This window comes from Peromyscus maniculatus, chromosome 10 (assembly GCF_049852395.1).
Source record: "Peromyscus maniculatus bairdii isolate BWxNUB_F1_BW_parent chromosome 10, HU_Pman_BW_mat_3.1, whole genome shotgun sequence".
Lineage (NCBI taxonomy): Eukaryota > Metazoa > Chordata > Mammalia > Rodentia > Cricetidae > Peromyscus > Peromyscus maniculatus.
Window position 1 is genome coordinate 90,124,193 of NC_134861.1, and position 9,168 is coordinate 90,133,360.

Here is a 9,168-nt window from a genome sequence, read left to right on the forward strand (position 1 = left end):
TTAGAATGTCCTCTAGAAATAAAAAGTTATAGAAAATAAAATGTTATACACTTTCTGCCCTTTACACTGTCCCAGCTCTGATGCTTCAGGGTAATTCATTTAACTTAGTCTTTGTTTAGTTTTGGTGCTAAAGGTTGAACACAGGACCCTTGGCATCCTAAGCACTTTATCCCTGAACTATGTCTATAGTCTCTAAAGAAGGTACAGGCCTGTTTGGTAGTTATGGAAAGAGTATTGGAGATGTATTGCTTGTAAAGCTTGAGGTCTATGTGGAAGGGATCATTAGCTTATTAATGCAGTGAAAACTGTAAGTGGTGAGATTGTGTGGCCCATTCTGACATGAACAAGTCCACTTAATAGCTACTTATATAAGACTTTCCACCACATAAAAATGGTGTGTATGCTTGCAAGGTTCTCAAATAATGCAAAGGCCCCTTTAAAGCAGGAGAGGTTTATATCAATAGCTGAGGGATATGGAGAAGGCCTGAATTAGAGGAGGTACGCAGGCAAGGTTCCCCAGTATGGTGTCAGAAAGGCTCCGAAGAGAGGAAAATCTTCTTAATAGACAAAGATGTCAGAACATGGGCATCTGTAGTAGGGAGCTATGGTCATAAAAAGTGGACAAGTGAGTATTAACATGAGCTTTGTCCACAAATGTCTGCAGAACCTTTATATTTGACCTCACATTTTTCAGGTAGAAGTACACTAGACGTTCTGTGGAACTTTGCTGTGTGAGGGTTGGTTTCTGTGAAGACAAACCCAGGATTTAGAGAGGGTGGGTCAGAATGTACGGCTGCTGTGCACTGTGGATGGCTTTTCTGTGTTGCTCACTCTCTCAGAACCTTTGTTTCTTAAGAGGGTGGGAGTGTGTAGCTGGTAACAATGCAGGGGAGGGCTAGTCAGAATAAACCATGTTTCTTTCTGTCTCTGCTTTGAGACCATGTGAGAGAGCAGTGCAAAACATAGACATGAAGGAGGTCCAGGTCTGTGGCACAACTGAACTCCCTGGGACTGAGTGGTGATATTATTGAGTAGATTCCATCTGAGAGCTAACTTGCCTGGGGCATAAATAACACGCCTTCTGGATATGAGCAGAAACACTTAGGTGATGAGATTTTTCAAGGATTCAGTTTCAGAAAGAACAGGTGAGACAGAGGGCGAGCATCAGCACATCACTTGTAAAATATTTCTATGTAAAACTCCAGCTAGAGTGGCTGATGAGAAGATGTGATACATACTAAAGAAACCAAAGTATTCCAAAGGCACCTGCCAGAGCATGAAGCAGAGGCAAGCAATGGATTCCACGTGGAATGGGAAGTGGGCAACAAGACTTTCACAGATGTAGTAATTCTAGAATTAGAAGAGAAACATTGGCTTTCCTCTTCTTCCTTCTTATAAGAACATCCAAATGGACTCAGAAACTTGGCTACTGAGCAAACTCCTGAGTGGTAACTTCAGATCAGCTGAACATAAGAGGACCCCTCAAGAGGTTCATTAAAGCCAGGGTTTTTAAACAGCTAGTAGGCAACTAGAAAAATCAGCAAGATGTTTAAACAGTCAATTCTGCTGATAACCCAGCCAGCTTTTAGCTGTATCATGAAAACTGTCCTAGGGGTGCAGCTGGACACGATTCCAGCTCTGCTTTGGCACAGTCAGAAATTCTCTTTCTGCTACAAATTTCCACCCTGGTGAGGTCTGTATAGTTTTGGCATATTCATTGTGGATTAGTGAGTGAATCAGCCTACAGGCCAAGAAAAGGGGGAAAAATCCCCAGTGAAAGTCAACCTAGTGAGGATGTCTTCATCCAGTTTTCAGTGGAGGGAACTATAACTGATCTTAGTGACTTCAATCAAGAACAAACATCATTAGTGGCATTGCACGTATATGGGAGCTTCTGTACCTTCCTGTTTGGTAGGTCCTGATGGAGATGAAGCCTCAGCAGCATCGCTTGGATGGTTTCATTATTTTGCAAAGCTTGAGTAATGAAGTTTTTCTGCAAAATGCGTAAGCATAGGAGCAAGCAGAGACATGTGAGTTCAGGACAGCAGCCAAGCGCGCATCAGAGCCGAGCAATGTCACAGCAAGATGAAGGAAACCTGTAAACACCTGCCGGTATTTTTAGGTAGAGAATGTTCTAACATATTGCTGGTGGGTGCTGCCTGTGCGTTCGTTTCCCTATGCTGTAAAGTCAACCGATATTAAAGGTGATTTAAAAACAATAAAAAAAATGACAGTTTTATTATTGTAGATGGTGTGCATACGAGTGTGTGTGCGCACACGTGCATGCACAATGTGTGACTGTAGCGTGTGAGAATGTGCTTTTTCACCTCAGGCCTTGTACGGGCGAGGGAGCCCTCTGCTGATTAGAAACTGTACTAGATGAAAACTCGGCAAGGTTACCTTTAGTCCATCGCTTGTATTTCTTTTTGCTCGTTTCTTTTTCACATCCTAAGTGGGGATTCTTTTTTCAAACAATTGATGGTATCAGTCATATACCTGCAAAGGTATATGTTATTCCATTAAAGGTAAATTCCTCTCACCTTTGACTACAGAGGTGATTTTACTTTATTTCAATGAAACCACAAAGGTTTACATGACTATGAAAAGAATATGAAACAGAAATAACAGCACTTGGCAATTACTGTGGTTTATCAAGTGTTGTTTTTCCTGATGGATGTTTTATTTTTTTATATACATTTTTTTTCTGAAAAAGAAGAAAGATAGCTGGGAGATTTATGTACACTAAGACCTAATATGGGCAAATTAGATGCTTAATTCCTTTCATATTTATCAAATTTTAGCTTCATGCTTTTACAAAATAATTACAGGACAATGATTAACAGACTTAAATCAATAGGGGAAAAAGAAACACGATCAGACATGCTTTCAATCATTTTCAGCGTGACTGGGCTAACGGGTATTACGGTGTCACTGTCCTTCCTTTCCCAAAGCACGATGACTTTGTGTAATTGCATAATATGAATAGTAATCATTCTTGTTTTTAATGAGAAATTAATAGATTTCTTAGAAATTTGCATGGAATTTCACTGGATTTTTATAAGAATTTGAAGAGGACTACATGAAGTCGTTGCTTTCCTTAGACGTTCACCCTCAGTGTGGGTCGGATTCTACCATGCTGCCAAACTCTGTGTTTCCAGAAAGCTTCATTTGAAGGAAACATGTTGTGATAACTGTTAGGATGTGAGGGCTCTAGCTTTAACACAGGTCGAATTTGGCTACCGCATTGATGTTGTTTCCATGCTGATGTCCACTTCCTCACTGGTTTTTGCGGGATATTTTGTCTGTTGGTTTTTGTTGTTGTTTGTTTGTTTTTGCAGTTCCTGTATTAAAGTGGATCCTTAGCCTTTTTTGGAGCACAAAATATTAAAAGGTATACCGTGTAAACTTAGGATGATCAGTTCACTGTTCATAACAACAACCACAGAGATGCCTACTATGTGCCACTCTCTTATTCAAACAGTCACTCAGACTTTATTAGAAACAGGCATGGATGTTCTTCTGTTTGTCAGCTAGTACTCTGCTTCCATGTGACAGCTCTTCTCCAAAGGTAAACATTGAAGGAGACCATTGAAAAGACAATCCATCTAAAGACCGACCTGTGCCTTCTCGAGTGCTGTGTTCTTAGTCTCTATGGTTTTGTTTCTCTTTTGCGTTGGCCCTTTCCTAGGTTTCTTGTAAGCTCAGCACAGCTAAAACAACTGATGTGCCTGTGAATAGGAACCTACAGTAAATTTGAATGATACTGATTTCTTTAGGGCTGGAAATCTACTTAGTGGTTTGACTTCACATTTTTCCCATGTATCTGAGTAAAACCACATTTCAAATCTGTTCACAAACCAGAACTGATTTGCATAGACCTGCCATGCAGCTTCTGATGCTTTCTGACTAAAGAAGTTCGCAGTCATCAACCATCACAAGTGCTGAGAGTTTCACATGAGGCTTTTTATTCTTGTCACTTGCCTGTGAGTCCTCAGCAAAACCCTGATGCTCAGTCCTTCTGATGTGGCTGAAGGGCTAGTCTGTGATGTGACTGGGGAAATGGCCACCTCAGCAGGCTGTCAGCAGAAGATTCCGATTCTATTCACAGTTTAAGCCCATCTCTGCCTTGCTGACTCTCAGAATGCAAATATTTCTTGAGTGGTTTAATTTGCAACCCTCTCTGATACCTGTTTTTATTCCGGTTTGTCTGCTGGATTCTGTTTTGATTTGGATCCATGTTCCACCTTTTTGTGGAAATCTGCACATCAAACCTGGCTGATCATCAAGCTCAGACTACACACAGGTCAGCACACAGTCTGAGGGTTAGGCTACTAGTTGGGAGCAAGAACGAAGTGAGATAAGAGCATCCAAGATGTCTGGCTTCTCTTCGGTCCCAAGGAGGCTGTGGAAGGGAGACCATTAGGATTATGATGAGATCAAGTTAAGGTGACTGAGCTCTTGACTAACAGAAATACCGTTCTTCAGTTAGGATTGTTTGCCTATCATGATATAAAAACAGATCCTGTTGGATGATATGTTGGTAGTGTGTACATTCACATGACTATGTGAACAGCATTCCATATAGCACAGCTCTAAATTCAGCTGCTGTGCATGGAATGGGCAATGCCTGGAGCTACTGTTGCTTGAGTTTGCTCAGAGTTGGAGATGGACCATTCAGGGTCATGCTTTGTTCAACCATCAGGAATGGATACATAAAATTTGGGAACAGAAATAAAATTTGCAGAGGCAGAGGGAATTTAATCAAGCCTGAAAAAGAAATGATTCTGTTACTTTTTGGAAGGAGTCATTTAGTATGCTACATTTCCAGTGAGTTAATTTAACTGTCTGGGGAAAAAGTTCCATGGAATATTATGTTCATAACCACTAGCCAAAGAACAGTATATTTTAATTTAGAAGCTGTTGCTCCTCTTCATATATAACCAGTGGGTTAGCAAAGCATTTCTGTCATGGCATGCAGTTGGCTGCTGAATAAAATCAGGCTGTCACCTTGTACATTTCTGACATATTTTGTCCTGCCGTCAGACTGAATCAGAATGCCTGTTTTTGTTCTTCATCATGTTGTTGTTTTTGTAATATTTTTTTTAATGCAAGATTCTCCCAACCTAAAAGCTGATGGCCAAGAAAGCGTGTATCAGATCATCAGACTGAAAATATAGTTCTGGCCCCAAAGCACAGACAGTGTGGGGAAAAGACACCCTGCCCAGGAAAGGCCATGGCTGAGCAATTCAGCCAAGTGTGTTTAGTCACCTTCTTCATACAGGAATGACATGAACACTGGTGATTTTAATGGGAATGCCCCCGCCCCCCCCCCTCCCGCGCCCGCACTAGACTCGTGTGTTTGAATGGATGGCCCAGCCTATAGGGAATGGCTCTATTAAGGTGTGGCCTTGTTGGAGGAAGTGTGCCACTGTAGGGGTGGGCTTTGGGATCTCCTATGCTCAAGCCAGACCTAGTGTGGCAGTCTCTCCTGTTGTTGCCTGTGGATCAAGATGTAGGACTCTCAGCTCCTTCTCCAGCACCGTGTCTGCCTGCATGATGCCATGTTTCCCACCATGACAATAACGAACTAAACCTCTGAAACTGTAACCCAGTTCCAGTGAAATGTTTTCCTCCTGTAAGTATTGCTGTGGTCATGGTGTCTCTTCACATCAATAGAAACCCTAATTAAGACAAATACCTTTCAACAGGTAACCAATTTGGTCTCAAAAAGTTCTGTGGCAAATCCTCAAATATTGCTTCTAGAAACTTCTTAGGCATTCCCCCCGCCCTTTTTTTCCAATCTGAAGCCCAATTTTGTTTCCTGGGCATTATTTCCCTTAAAAAACCAATACTTCTTGAAATTTAAGTCTATAAAAATAATTCAATAGTATAATAACAAATGAAAAGTAATCTTGCAACAAGGATATCTTAAGAGTAAACAGGTACTGTAGGGGTGACTTTGGGGTTGTGCAGGCAGGAGCACAGAGCACAATAAGTGCCGTGGAGTCCTGTGGTTGTTGGGATTCCTGGTTTGGTATTTAAGTGAGGTTTTGTCAATGGTCTGTGAGTCACTCGTGGCATCTGTGTCACTGTTGAATGAATCGACTACTCTAGGTGTCAGCACAGATAATCATAGGACGGTCTGAAAATGTAAACCCCCAAAGCACATAATTCCTTTCTGGCCACGATAATGAGCAACTCTGACCTTGGTCCTCTGTGTGTCTCAAGGGTGTCTGTATTTAGGGAAGGCTGCAAAGATTGGGGTGTGGTGTCCCACAACTTGGCTTGAATAATTTGGATTCTCTGGGTTTCTGCACGCTTCTTCCCTGACAGCACCATACAGAAATGCTCTCGTGAACAGAAAGCGGACCACACGAGGCAGAGCTGGTTTGGTCCTATTTTTAACACTCACTTGCTCTGTCACTTTGGGCACAGTTCCAACCCTCTACAGCTCAATTTCCTCATTTGGAGGAATAATACAAATAATGTATTAATCTAATAGTTGGCTGAGAATGTAAGAGGAGTCGGGAACAGAGTGTTCATGCGTTGCTATGCTTTGAACGATAATTATTTGTAAATGTATTTAACACTATGTTGGCTGATTTTCATGCCTTCAAAATCAAAATAATTATTTCATCTTTTGTGCTACAAGTTGTTTGAAGTATCAAACTTGGTGACATGATACATAAAACTATACAAATCAAAGGCAAGTTTGTTAAATAGTTTCTTGGACATAAACAAGTGTGCGCACACACACACACACACACACACACACAAATGCTAAGATTTTGGAAATGTCTTGCCTGATCACACTTAGCCTTGGGGTCTTCTGATATCTACTGCTTAAATAGTGTTGAAGTAAAACTGGGGGCATAATTTGGTTGCTCAGCTATCAGCACATGTCAGTGGTAAGGCTATGTGGTCTGGCATCAATAGATCAGCTGAGATGAAAGTGTTTAGTTCATATATATGAAGTAAGTGCTGCAGTCAACATTTCCCTTTTCAGGGATTGATACACTGTGTATCATTCTTCAGAAGTAAAAGCTTCAACTGCAGCATATCTCCTCTCTTAAGATTCACTAAAAATGATTCAAAATGTGAATGGCTAATAACCCAGTATTAAATATTCCTTGAATCCAAGATGTAAGATTTTTTTAGGGCCAGATTTACATACTTTCCATATTCCCCAGAAATATTTCTAGTCATTGTTGAGTCTGTAATTTAGTGTGAGTCATTCTAAAGAACTATCAGACACCATTTAGAGGTGGCTTTTTTTTTGTTTGCTTTTTATTGTTGTTTTGTTTTGTTTTTAAGCAGGCTTGAATTGTTCTTTGAATAAACTGTCATAAATTTACTATGCAATGTTAGAACTCTTGATGCAAATGCAAAATAATAGACATAATAGTTAATATGTATGTGAACTGATTTTATAAGACTTAAAATATTTGGAACAGCCAGGTGGTCGTGGTGCATGCCTTTAATCCCAGCACTTAGGAGGCAGAGGCAGGCGGATCTCTGTGAGTTCGAGGCCAGCCTGGTCTCCAAAGAGAGTTCCAGGAAAGGCGCAAAGAAACCCTGTTTCGAAAAAACAAAACAAAACAAAAATTTGGAACAATTATTGAAATGGCATTCTATTTCAGCCTACCCCCTTCCCATTTTACTGTTAGTGGAATTCCATGCACACTGGAATGTTCAAAGAAATAATGGTGTATTTAAAAGGAGAGAGGAGTCTTTCTAGATGGAAAACTGTTTCTCCTGCTCTCAGGATTCCCTGAGTTGCCTGTAGTTTTTTGCCTGGGGTGGGGCCCAGTAAGATTTCTCCCTTGTTTGTTAGCATTTATATTGGTATCATTCCGGTCTTTCTTAGGCAGCCATTATGAGTTGGTTATTCAATACCACCTGATAAGATTTGAAATCATATGCATACAATATTATGCAAATTGTTGGTTACAGTTTATATTTAAAAGTGTGTGTGTGTATGTGTGTGTGTGTGTGTGTGTGTGTGTGTCTGTGTGTGTTTGTGTATCTGTGTATGGGGTGTATAAAACAATAACTTGAGCAAACAGCATGCCTTTGAAAGGGAAAACGTGCCTGGGAAGAGTTGGAAAGAGGAAAGGGAGAGGAGAAAGTCATATAATTATGTTTTAATTTCAAAAAGAAAAAAATATTTAAAAAGCAAAAAATAAAGCAAAACAAAATTAGAAAATTAAAAACAAACAAGAGCCGGGCAGTGGTGGCATATGCCTTTAATCCCAGCACTGGGGAGGCAGAGCCAGGCGGATCTCTGTGAGTTCGAGGCCAGCCTGGGCTACCAAGTGAGCTCCAGGAAAGGCGGAAAGCTACGCAGAGAAACCCTGTCTGGAAAAACCAAATAATAATAATAATAATAATAATAATAATAATAATAATAATAACAAACAAGAAAGTGGACACAGTTTTCAGAACTAAAATTATCATTGTCCCTTGTTTGAAGCCCTAAACAACAGTTTCCCCCTAAGGATTTATCCTTAGGAATTTTCCTTTTTACTACTGTACTCCATTGCTGAATTTAATCTTTTTCTTTAAATTCTAATTTTACTTCTAGAGACTTTTTACTTTTCACTCTTTTTCAAATTCTTGCCAATAGTTGCAATGTATAGCAAGAAGCTTTACAAGGCATGCTAGGTGCCTGCATGTAATTGAATCCTATTTATGCTTCAACTTTATCTTTACCTTCTTTGTGTTTGCTCTAATATGCAGGCCCATTTATCCATCTGGCCATCTAAGTTAGGGCTCTAAGATGCTCTATCAACATTTGGCATCAATTTCCAAATGTAAGCATTTTTCAGTATTGTCTGTCCTACCATTGGAGGATTTCTTTTACACTGAGATATTGCCTCGTTATCTCTGTCTCTGTTTACACCCTTTCCTCTAAAATGACTACTTTGATCAAAGTTGGTGTGGAGGTTTGAATAAGAATGGCCCTCATAGACTCATGTATTTGAATTCTTGGCCCATAGGGAGTGGCACTGTTAGGATGTATGGCCTTGTTGCAGTAGGGGTGGCCTTGTTGGAGGAAGTGTGTCATTGTGGAGGTGGGCTTTGAGGTCTTATATGTTCAAGCTAGGCCTAGTGGCACACAATCTCCTTCTGCTGCCTGCAGATCAAGATGTAGAACAGTTTCTTCTC